Here is a 13,161-nt window from a genome sequence, read left to right as displayed (position 1 = left end):
GACACTGAGAGATCTCTGTCTTTTGGTGCTACACCTCTGAAGATGCCAGCCACAGCTGCTGGCGAAACGTCAGGAACTACAATGCCAAGACCATGGCAATACAGCCCGGAAAACCCACAACAACCATCGTTCTCCGGCCGTGAAAGCCTTCGACAATACATTGGCTACTATGTAGGGCAAGGGTCTGAGTTTAAAAGCCACTGATGCTTACCTGTGTTGTAGCACATTCCCTTGTGTTTATCTGGAGGACAGAGTAGTGCTGCTTCCTCCTCCTATATTCTGAATGGCACCAATACATGTGTGTTCCACTAGTTCTTATCTGCCCTATTGATGTTTTGGGGAGTTTCCCCCTGTGTTTACTACGATTTATAGATTGCTATAAAGGAGTGCTTTCATAATGATCTGAAGCAATTAAAAACAATATGTATAAAAACACCAAAAAATCATCCAAAAAATACTTGCAGCTGCACAACAATTCACAGAACAAGGAGCAAAGGCTTCAGAGTTACCAAGTTGTAAAAGCCACCAAGAAACCTTTGTCTTGACCTGCAACCAAAACCAGCAGAGTGAAGGAGCATGTGAACATTGTCAATGGGACAAGTTCCATAGCATGAGCATGGCTGTCATAAAAGTTTTGCTTCTACTAGAGGTGAATCTCGCTTCCTTCCAAGATGAAACCTCATCAACAGATCTTACAGAGGGGGAAAGGTTTGAATGAGTGCAGATGTTCCTTCAGGCACTTTGGAATTTAACCATTTTGAGTATCAAAGATCAGAAACAGTATCTTGAATTGTGCCAGGAAAATAAATAGATAATCAGGGGACTTATACGTGGGAGAAAGATATAGTGTGCTCACGACTGCTTGCATCTCACAGAACTCAGACATTTATTCAAACCAAATAAATTAATATTTAAACCAAATATTAAAATAATTTTAGGTGATTTTAGGACAATGACAAATTTGGTGAAGGCACAAAGCATGCTGTGAGTATGCAGAGTATTTTCAATCCTTTGATACAAAGGAGTTTTTAAAAACCAAAACTTGTGCAAATCTGTGTCTCAGTGAGCCTGCATTAGCTATTTACTGCATGCCATTAACAACACAAAACACTTATGCCACAGTTGCAGTGGTGTCTGAATGCTGCCATGCCTGCTAATTGTTAGCATTGTTAAAATCATATTTACTTAAAGAAGACCAAAGATGAATAATACCCTTCTTTCAACATACCAAGTTGCAAAAAATGTGGAGGGAAACCTGAAGATTGTGCATTGTGACTATCCCTTGTGGATAGTGTATTGCTGTCATTTATTCGTTTATTTAAATCATGTATAAACCTCCTTTCTCCCAGGAAACTGGGACAAACAACCATCATACCAGCAATGACAAATTTTAAAAAGCCAGAGAAACCCATGCATTCTGTAAGCCAAAAGCTCATTTGTGAAGTTTAGTCTTGCAGCCAATCTGAAACTTCAGATTTTCTAATGTCCTTTGGAAGATTGTTCCATTGTAGCAGCTACTCAAAAATCATCTGAAGAGCATGGTTTTTGAATCATCTCAACAACATCCACCTGAACATACAATTCACAATGGAGAAAGAAATCGAGGGAAAACTCCCATTTCTGGATACCTTGGTCATCCGCAAAGCAAACTTTCAGTTAGGTCACAAGGTCTACAGGAAACCAACTCACACTGATCGGTACTTACACAAAAACTCCAATCACCACCCCCGACAAAAAAGAGGCATAATGAAAATATTAGTGGATCGTGCAAGACGGATATGTGAGCCGCACTTTCTCAATGAGGAAATTAATCATCTAAACCACGCACTTAAGGCAAATGGCTACTCCAGAAATGAAATCCGAAGAGCAATCAAACCCAGGATGAATCAAACAACCAAGGAAAAACAGTCTCCTACAGGAAAAGTGTTTTTGCCATATATCAAAGGAATTACTGATCAGATGGGAAAGCTTATGAAAAAGCATAACCTTCAAGCAGTATTCAGACCCACCCGAAAAATACAACAGATGCTACGATCAGCAAAAGACAGTAGAGACCCCCTCACCTCTGCAGGAGTATACCGTATACCCTGCAGCTGTGGACAAGTTTACATCGGGACCACAAAGCGTAGCATCCAGACAAGAATAAAAGAACATGAAAGACACTGCAGACTTGGACAACTTGAAAAATCAGCAGTGGCTGAACATAGCCTAACGCAAACAGGGCACAGGATCTTATTCCAGGACACCAAAATACTGGACAACACTTCCAACTACTTTGTCAGACTGCACAGGGAAGCCATTGAAATTCACAAGTATAAGCAAAACTTCAACAGGAAAGAAGAAACCTTAAGAATGAACAGAGCATGGTTTCCAGTTCTGAAAAACACCAGGCTAACAAAACACTCTATACTCGACAATAGCCCTGCAGAGAAGATTAGCACATCAAGCCCCAATCCATATGCAAAAGAACCTCCTCAGGACACAGTGAAGCCTTCCTCCATTAGCATTCCACACCCTGGGAAACTCTTACAGGATGACTCAGCTCAACCCCACCCCTCCTGAGTAGATACAAATGACCTGCCAACTCCTTTTCCACACTGTGACACTGAGAGATCTCTGTCTTTTGGTGCTACACCTCTGAAGATGCCAGCCACAGCTGCTGGCGAAACGTCAGGAACTACAATGCCAAGACCACGGCAATACAGCCCGGAAAACCCACAACAACCATCGTTCTCCGGCCGTGAAAGCCTTCGACAATACATAGAGCATTCATTGTTCATATGTTCTATATGCATAGAACTGATGCATGTGTTATCACGGGGTGAGATGATCCTTGAGGTATGTGAGATGTAGGTTATAAAGGGCTTTAAAGGTAAGAACTTGAATTAGACTCAGAAACCAATACACAGCCAATGTAATGGTTCTAAAATAGGCCTCATGTGATCTCTGTAGCCAGCCCTTGACAACAAGTGGGGTGCTGCATTTTGTATGTCTTGTAGTCTGAATAGTCTCTAAGGGCAGCCCCACATAAAGTATGTTATAATAATGAATCCTCTAGGTTATTGTTACTGGGATTTGTGTGGTCAGATCAGTCTCCAATTGAAGGGAAAGCTTGCAGACCAAATATTGTTGGTAAAGCATTCTTGTCTAATGACACTACCTGCTCTGTACTAATTAGTCTAATACAAAGCCTTTTAATGGTATTGCTCAGAGAAAGTTGAACACCATCTAACAGGCAGAATAAAAATCTCTTCAATGCCTTGCTGATCAGCATCAACTTCTCCTTGCCAAGATTCAGTGTTAGTTAATTCTTTATTAGCTACTTGACCACTAGAGTCAGGCACTGGCTCAGGACAGAGATGGCAGCATTTGGTGGTTTGTGTAATCTTACTACATAATTGAGTAAGCATGTTCCAGACAACTCACCGGTTATTCTAGAGCGCAGGTGTGATAGCGCACCCCTAGTGGGGATAAGTGGAGAGTCACTCCCATTTGTGGCCGCCCGATCCAGACCCAAGGGGGCCAGAACGGGCCGCTGCCCAGTGCACAAGATTGCCAGGGTGCCTGCATCCTCCCCTCCCTGTGCTCCTGGCCTTTCCACCTGCTGGATGGGTGCAGGAGTGCCCTGGGCGGCTGCCTCCTCCTCCCCTTTCCACCCACCAGGAGCAGCCCAGGCAGCTGCCTCCTCCTCCTCCGCCCTCCCCTTTCCACCTTCCAGGAGCGCCCCAGATGCCTGCCTCCTCCAGGAGAGATCTGCAGAGACATCTTGCCTCTTAAAAACCAGTAAGAGAGAGAGAGAACAAAAGACACAGAAAGAGGAGGAAGGGTCAGATAGAAGTTTTAGTTCAGACAAAGAGAGGCATCTAACATACACAGTCTGGTTCTAGTAAAGGGGAAATAATAGAGTCCCCCCTCCAGTGTCCACGCATGCTGAGTTGCCTGCATTCCAACAGTCACACTGAAGAACAATAGTATAGAATACAAAGCTGCTTTTTTGCTAGTACAGCTTAACCTTTACTTGCAGGACTATAAAGGGGCAAGGGGAGAACCATTTTAATGAACACTACTGCATTGTTGACAATCAAAAACATAAAAAGTGATTCTGATATTCACACTACCGTATTAATCATGGATTTACTATTCCATTTTATGCATGTAACCTGGAGTGAACATGTGCTTTGATTGCATGACTGTTGAAAGGCACATGTTGTTCCAGCTCTGGCTAGACTGTTAGATCATCTTATTGTTCAGGCAGCTGCTGCCTTCCTTCTGAGATGTCATCCCCACAAGTAGGCTAAGTATCACCTGTTGCCTCAGATGCCTGTATTTATATTCGCTGTTCTCTGAATAGGAAGCTTAATGAAAAAGTTGCTTTTCTAATAAAATGCTTAAAGTGATATTTGGTGGAAACTGGTTCTACAATACTTGAATGTAGTGCAGTTACTATCATTGTGCAGAATGGAAGTGCAATCCCAGTGGTTCATAGGTGGTCTTTGCACTACTATTTTGCTATATTCTCAAGAAGATGTGTGTTTTGCTGTGTGCTGAAAGCATCGTTCTGATTCTCAACCTCTGAACTGCTTGCCATTTTTGAAACTGACACTGTGATGCTGTTGTGAGTTGGTGCAATTCGAATCATAGAATCATAGGGTTGGAAGGTACCTTCAGGGCCATCTAGTCCAACCCCCTGTAAGAAATTTACAACTACCCACACACACACCCAGTGACCCCTGCTCCATGCTCAGAAGATGGCAAAACACCGTCACGATCCCCAGCCAAAGTGGCCTGGGAAAAATTGCTTCCTGACCCCAAAGTGGTGATCGGCATTACTCTGGGCGTGTAAGAAGGGGCCATGAGAACTAAGCACTGATGTAACCCTTCCTGCCCTGTCACATGGCCATCTAGCCTCTGCTTAAAAACCACCACCTCCTGAGGAAGCCTGTTCCACTGAGGGACCGCTCTGTCAGGAAGTTCTTCCTAATGTTTAGCCTAATTTCTACCATTAGATATTTCCATTGTCATGATGCAATAGCAATAGCTCCTTTGAGATCTCTATCACATTTTTATGCTACCCATCCTCCAAGGTTTTCTGAGTGGCATATTTCATTTCTTCATTCCTGTGGACCAGCTTCCTGGCTATTTCTGATGTAAATTAGCCCACCTGGCACCAGTCAGAGCCTGTGCTTTCTCCACTGTAACTCTCCCTTTGTGGAAAGGGCTTCCTGAGGAGGTGGAGGAGGGTGCTATCTTTAGAATTTTTTAAGAGGTGCTGCAAGACCATCTTATTTGCCATGGGATATAAACTGCAGGTATCCTTTTTTTTGGGGGGGGTAGTATTTTGAGTTTTTAATTGTGCTAATTTTAAATGTTAATCTCACAACTGCCCTGTAAGAGGCAGACTGACTGGCTCTAGGTCACCTAGCTTCATGTGAGCTAAACCCAGGTCTTCTAGACTCTGCTTCAATACCATAACACCACACTGGATCTCAGAAAATAAAACGCATCTTAAAAATCAAAAACATTAAATCCCGAAAAAGATCCGAATTTTGTAAGATGTTTTATGACACAGTGTAGTGACTCATGTGGATTCATAATTGTCAGGACCACATCACCAGCGTAACTTTTCAATTTGAATTCTTCGCCATCAACACGTGTTAAACCTTTAATTTTAGAATCTTGTTCCACCCTTGATGCAAAAACTTCCATAGCTAAAATAAATAGTTGTGGTGATAGTGGACACCCTTGTCTGGTCCCCTCTTCAGTTTGAAGACCTTCTGTTGTCACTCCATTAATCTTTTTTTTTGCATTTTGCTTTGTATAGATTCCTTGTATCCAGTTCTCAAATTTGGGACCACAATTTAAATTTCCTAGTACTTTTTGTAAGAAAGTCCAAGAAAGATTATAAAATGTCTTTTTAGCATCTGAAAACATACATGCCACTTTGTATCTTTCTTCTCCATAAATTTCATTGCATCTACTACAAATCTAACGTTATCCCTCATTAATCTCTTAGGTACAAATCCCGTCTGATCTAGATGTATTATTTTTGCTATACATTTTCTTAGCCTTTCTGCCAATATTGAAGTAAAGAGTTGGTAATCTATATTCAATAAGAAAAAAACCCCAAATAATTTCTAAATATTTAATAAAACAAGAAGAGGAAAAAATTAAGGAAATGACAGGATGTGAGATAGCAACAGATCAAGTGAAATACTTGGGCATTAATTTGACAGGACTAAAAGACACATTATTTAAAGACAACTATGAAGTACTCTGGAAGAGAATAGAGGGAGATCTTGAAAGATGGTCTAAATTAAAATTATCTTGGCTAGGAAGAATTTCCACAATAAAAATGAACATTTTGCCAAAATTTAATTTTTTATTTCAAATGATTCCAATTAACATACAAGAAAAGACATTGAGAAATTGGCAAAAACAAATAAGTAAATTCATCTGGAATGGCAAAAAACCAAGAGTCAGATTTAAGGTGTTACAAGACGAAAAAAGAAGAGGTGGCCTAGGCATACCAAATATTAAGTTACATTATCAAACTGCAGACCTGGTCTGGATTACAGATTGGATCCAGAATCCAAATGATAGGTTAATAAAGCTAGAAGCAGCAGACCTGACAGAGGGGTTACATAATTACCTTTGGCTTAAGAAAAGGCCAAGAATACAACACACAAGTCATGTAATTAGAGACAGTCTGCTTAAAATTTGGGATTCTGTGAGAATAAGGATTAGCCCACCGATATCACCAGTACTGTCACCAATAGATGCCTTCTTTGCTAAACATACGAGGAAAGCTAATGATTTCATAATCTATAAAGATATGATAAACTCTCAAAGAAAAATAAAAGCATGGCAATCAATTAATGAAGAAGGTAAGAAGTATGCATTTTATTAATAAAATTTTGTTTAAATTAAAAAAAGAAGAAGAAAGTAAGAAGATACAATGGCTGATATATCTTCAGGCAATTTCCAGACTAAAGGAAGTGGTTAAAGATCACGGAGGCCGATTAAGAGATCTAACAGATTTTGAAAAGATAATCATTCAGTGGAAAGACTACATGTTGGGGCAAGTTTATAAACTTCCACTTCAATATGATACAGAAACAGAACAAGTTAACATGTGTATGTCAAAAGGGATTTGGAATTTTGGAGAAGTGATAACATTCCAAAAGTGGGAAAATTTATGGATGAGGGGTATAAAATTTATTGCAAACCAAACATTATGAGAAAACTGGTACAAGATGTTCTATCGATGGTATATAACTACAAAAGATATAGCAAAAATGGATAAGAAATACAGAGGGTTGTGTTGGAAGTGTAAAGAAATAGAAGGCACCTTTTACCACGTGGTGGGTGTGCAAAAAAAAATTTTTTTTTAATGGAAAGAAATACATGTGGAGATTCAAAAGATCTTAAAAACGGATTTTGCAATGAAACCAGAGATTATGCTGTTGAGAATAATGCCAGATAATATTGAGAAAATACTACATGAATCTTTGAGGTATATGCTAACAGCAGCAATGGCAAGTAAATGGAAAGACGAAGAATGCCCAACCAGAGAGAACTGGAAAGATAAAGTGACAGAATATGTGGCATTGGCAAAATTAACAAATTATATAAATAGAAAACCTATCAGAGAATTCAAAAAGAAATGGGAAAATTACTTTGCCTATTGTAGATAAAGATGAGAAATAAAAGATAGGAATAAATAATGTAAATAATGTAAATTTGGATAGGAACTCAGGTTGACAGAGGTTATTGAAATATCGTTTAAGTCTCAAAGTTTCCAAAATGGAAACATATTATTTAATTTGATTAGTATAGTATTGTTAGCATAGTTTGGTGCATTGTAGGATAGTATTGCTAGAATTGAAATGTACACATCATGAAGTATTCTATGCTATTGGTTTGGAAGTAGGAGGGGTACAGCAGCAAATACTGTTAAATACTGAATCATAATAATATGTTTGGTGTTTGGTTTAATGGTGAGACATAGTAGAAGAGAGAGGAAATGTCTCTGAGAATGGTTGTTGTGGGCTTGAACATGATACTCAAATGATGCATGGTGATTGTGCTCTAGCTAATCTGTGTAACGGATATCCTAATGTTCCCTTAGTGTAAGGGGTATTTCTGTTTTTCCTTATTTTTTCTCTCTGTATCCCCTTTGTTGTTTAGAATTGTTTTTTTTAATCAAAAACATTGCTAAGTAATTGGCAATTTAAACTGATTTGGATCTCCATTGGGGAGAAAAGAGGGGTAAAGTGAAGTAAATAAGTAAGTAAATACATGATGCCTTGAAATTATGAAGAGGTGACCATGATAAAAACAACCTAGTTTAAAAAAGGAAGATTGGTTTGCAAAAGACCATTTTTTAAAACTTTGATCTTTTTCTTCAGGAGAAGAAAGTATATCAAAGGTGTATATTGTCACTTTGAAAGAATGCTTTTGTGCCTGTTAGTTTCCTGATGTGAAGTTTGATGAGAAGCAGGCAGCTATGATGATTGCACAGTTACATATTGCCACCTACTGACTGTTGTTGCAGTTACTCACAAAGAAGATTCTACATTCACTTGCTAAAAATGTTGGCATTTCAAATAGTGTGGAAATCCAAGATTAGCAAATGCTGGAAAAAAACACCTCTGAAACTCACAGTTGTATTATTAATTACTTCAGGTGACAATAAAAAAGAGGAAGACTTCAGGAGAGGGACTTTTTTTCACTGCAGGTGCATGAAGATATTCCTGTCTTCTAACTACCATTTTAAGCCGCTTTGTCACTATGCAATTAATCAAAACCTGTTTGAGCTTCTGTGTGTGTCACTAAAACAAAACAAGGTCCAATTTAATGAGATCAAAAGCAAAGGGTTCAGAATTGGATCCAATGGACCAACATCATACCTTAAAACAGGTCTACACATCTGGTGGCTCACCTCACTGAATACAATGAGGTGTGTCAGGTGCTCAACACCTCCCCATTTTTACAGTAGGTGGCAAAGGCAGGAGTTTTTCAAGCCCCTTGTGTGCTACCACATATGATTAGGGAGCTGCATTCTGCTCAGGAGGTCACATGTTGTGCCAGTTGCCTCTAAAGTCCATGGAAGATGTAATCCAAAGAAGCAAAACAGTAGTGCAACCAACACAGGTGGTTGCCCTGTTGGCACAAGTTCTGAAAATCATTATGCCAAATCCCTGGCACACACCCCAGTCATGTATTACTTGGAAGGAAGCAAATGAGCAAGTCACTTTTAAAGCCAATTCAAAAACAAACTAAAACTGGTTTAGACAGAGCAAATCCAGAGCAGAGAGGACCTAAATTTCAGAAACACCTCAGAAACTTGACTGGCTTATATGGCATGGGCTTTTATTTTAGGTAGGTCTAAAAACCTGGCATTAGAAGATGAATTTTGTGATTTCCTCCTCTCCCCTTGTGCTGGTGCTCATGGAAACTCATCCTACTATATAAAAGGCAAACCGTGTTGCCAATTACTCACTTCTTATCTCCCCACAGGCGCAGTATGCAGGGATAAGAAGTGAGTTGGGGGCAAACTGGTTTGCCTCCCTGCTGCCTTCTCAGGGCCTTCAGAGGCCTGGAAAGACCCAGCGCCGGGCCTTCCTGCTGCCTTGGGGCTTCCGAGGAGTTCGCTGCTGCTGCTTTGGAAGAGCCCGCCACCGTCACCATGCCCAAGGAGCTCACTGCCATTGTGGGAAGGCTGAGTCAGCACAGCGGTGAGGCCCTCCCAAGATCCTGCAGCAGCCAGGAGCGCAGAGCCCCACGCTAGGGTTGCCAGGTCCAAGTTGGGAAATTCTTGGAGATTTGGGGGTGGAGCCTGGAGAGGGTGTGGTTTGAGGAAGGGGAGGAGCCTCAGTGGGGTATGATGCCATAGAATTCATACTTCAGAGCAGCCATTTTCTCCAGGGAAACTGGTCTCGGTTGCCTGGAGATCAGTTGTAATTCCGGGAGATCTCCAGCTACCACCTGGAGGCTAGAAACTACAAACAATTCCGGTGTACAGGAACTACAAGGTTCCACAATCTCTAGAAAAACTTTTAAAATATTTTTTAGTATTTTAAAGTGCAAAGTTCTAATATTGTGCATACAATAAATAATACAATTAAGAACAATCAACATGCAAACCAATCCAACTGGTATTGTGCAACCATATACATGTAAGTCCAACTGGTAAAGTTCAACAGTCCATGAGCATATAAGGAAAAAAATTCCCAGTATATTGCACAAATGCCAAAGCAGTGGCCTCCAAATCCAAAGATCCAGCGTAGGTGCTGTAACTGAGCGTTTCTTCAGCCTGCTGTAGCTGAGCGTTTCTTCAGCCACCTGGAGGCTGGCAACCCTACTCCCCGCCATCTCCGTGGGGCCTTGGGAGGACCACACACAAACCAAGCAGCCGGAGGAGGAGTGAGCCCCCAATCTCTTCCCCGATCCCACCCCGACTAATGCCACGGGGAGGCGCGGGAGGAAGCGCTGCTAGGGCCCATTGTATTTTCCCAAACAACGGGCCTTATTGCTAGTGCCCCAATAAACCACAAGCAACTTGGAGAACTATTATTCTAAGGAATGAGTAGTCTTGCTAGTTAGTCATATGTTTTGTGTTGCACTGCGATTTCTCACACCCTTGCTCTAAATAGCCATTCTCTTTTCACAACATCCACAGTATTACAATAGTTTGGAGCCATTTGCTTCTAAGTGGATTTTCCATTTGCTAACTTAATCTCCAAGTCAAAATTACACCCTCTCTCTCACTTCCCTGATCAACTCTTAACACTTCAGTGTTAACTCATTAACTTCAGTGTTAAGAAGAGTATGAATATGGAAGTCTTTGCCAGTCCCAGTGAATACTGCTGTATCTATCTACACACACTTAAGTGTGGGCGCTTGATTCCCACTAAATAAACCAGTCTGATATTTGTAGGTGGTAACCATGCCATTTCAGTACCTGAGGATGAGTCTGCAATGGGTGAGTCCATCGGATGCGTCACCTGTGGGTGTGGGGAATGAGATTCCAGGCTGTTTCTGTCAGTAGAAGTTTAGCTAGACAATCCCAGCTTTGGCAACAAATGCAAAATCCACCTTGTCTCACCTCTCTTGGAACTGCAGTCATTTAAATTTATCATGTATGAGATGATAATATAAGGCACCATGGCTAGTATCTGTAGATTTTAAGTCTGTTTCTCCTCTGGACTTGTCCCTTAACACTGTTTTTAAAATATGCAGCCATATTTTCATATTGTTGAACCATTACACCAATAATAAATTTGTAAAATATGAGCCCATGCAGGTGATCCTCCTGAGCCTTCAGGAAATTGTCTATTTGTGAAAACTGCAATAAAATGCTTACATTTGTTGGTACTATTTGCCAGCTGAGACTAGTGTAATAGGAAATTCCGGGCTCATTCTCATCAAAGCACTATATACTATATTTACTTCATTATACCGTGACCACATCATTGTCATCCAATGAGGACTTATACCTGTATTTTTTTTCAGATAACGATCTGGGAAGACCGAACACATGTGCCACAGAGAGGGAAGACACCCTCACACTATCTGGCACCACCCCAGATTTGCATATGTTCACTATCAGGGAAGTTGAAAAAGAAGAGTGCCTGATTGCAGGAAGAGCAACTCACATGTGTAGGACCTTTATGTGAATGTAGTGAAGTCCTTTTCAGATGTTACAACCGTGTGTACCAGGAACAGGACGATTTGATTCCAGTGGCACTTTAGAGAGCAACAAGATTTTCAAGGTGTAAGCTTTTGAGAGTCAGAGCTCTCAGGGATCTCCATTCCTACTTGTGTCTGAAGAAGGGAGCTCTGACTCTCAAAAGCTTACACCCTGGAAGTCTACCTGATCTCTAAGGTGCCACTGGACTCAAACCCCGCTGTTCTACTGCAGACCAAAATGGCCACTCATCTAAAAGTGTACCAGGAAAACATTCAAGGGTCTGTGGTACCTCTGATGCTCCTGAAATGTGCTGAGTTTTTTTTGGTTTTTTTTAGTTGAGCAAAATGCAGAATTTGCATGCTACCACTGCGGTACAATAAACTCCAATGGTTTGGAGTAGTGTGTACATAAACCCAGAACTTATGTTGTCCTGTTCGCACAAAATGGTGTCCATGTTTATTTGCCTCATTTATACCCAACCTTTCTCTCCCCAATGGTGTCCATGTTTATTTGCCTCATTTATACCCAACCCTAAAGCAGCTTACATGCTTCTATTCTCCTCCATTTTACCCTCACTAGAACCCTGTGAGGTTGGCTAGACAGTGTGTGTGTGACTGGTCCAAGGTTATGCTTCAATGGCATAGAAGGGGTTTGAATGAAGATTTCCTAGATTCTAATAGCTCAGGTTAAGACAATCTTGTAAGTTAAGCAGCATCAACCCTGGCTAGTAGTTGGATGGGAGACCACCAAGGAAGTCCAGGGTTGCTTTGCAGAAGCAGGCAATGGCAAACTACTTCTGAATGTCTCTTGCCTTGGAAACACTACGGGGTTGCCAGAACTCTGCTGAGACTTTGAACCCCCCCCCCCTGCCAAATCAACACTCTAACCCAGGCTTCCCCACTGTTTTTGAGCCTGCGGGCCCCTTTGGAATTCTGACACAGCCAGGACGGTGGGCGCAACTACAAAATGGCTGCCTCCAGAGGAGAGAGTGAGGTTATGCATAACTCTAACAGTAATACAGATCTATTTAAAATTATTATTTAAAAATATTTGCTTGCATACATACACAGTAGTGAAACTTTTAAAAAGCCAACTTTAAAAAATCTGCAGTCAGTTAGACCTCCAATGGCCAATCAGAAGCCCCACCTGTTTCTAAAAAGGTTTGGCAAGCATCAGCAAAGGTGGCAGTTGCTATGGCACCCATGGGCACCATATTGAGCAGCCCCGTTCTAACCACTATACCATACCCCTGTTGCTGGGCTATCAGTACAAGTGGTTGTAATGTCTGAAAACGACTGAAGAAAACAACAGAAGCAACCCCCCTTCCATCCCATGTGTATTAATCTCCTTGGAATGCGACGGCCCCTTCGCACATAAAACACCAGACAGAATCCCTACATGTATTGTACCTTAAATGCAACGCTTCCCAACTGAGTCCATTTGGCTGGGAGCCATCAAGCGTGGAGAAG

The sequence above is a fragment of the Eublepharis macularius genome, chromosome 5, assembly GCF_028583425.1.
Source record: "Eublepharis macularius isolate TG4126 chromosome 5, MPM_Emac_v1.0, whole genome shotgun sequence".
Lineage (NCBI taxonomy): Eukaryota > Metazoa > Chordata > Lepidosauria > Squamata > Eublepharidae > Eublepharis > Eublepharis macularius.
The sequence above is the reverse complement of the archived record's forward strand: the minus strand, read 5'-3'. Positions refer to the sequence as shown.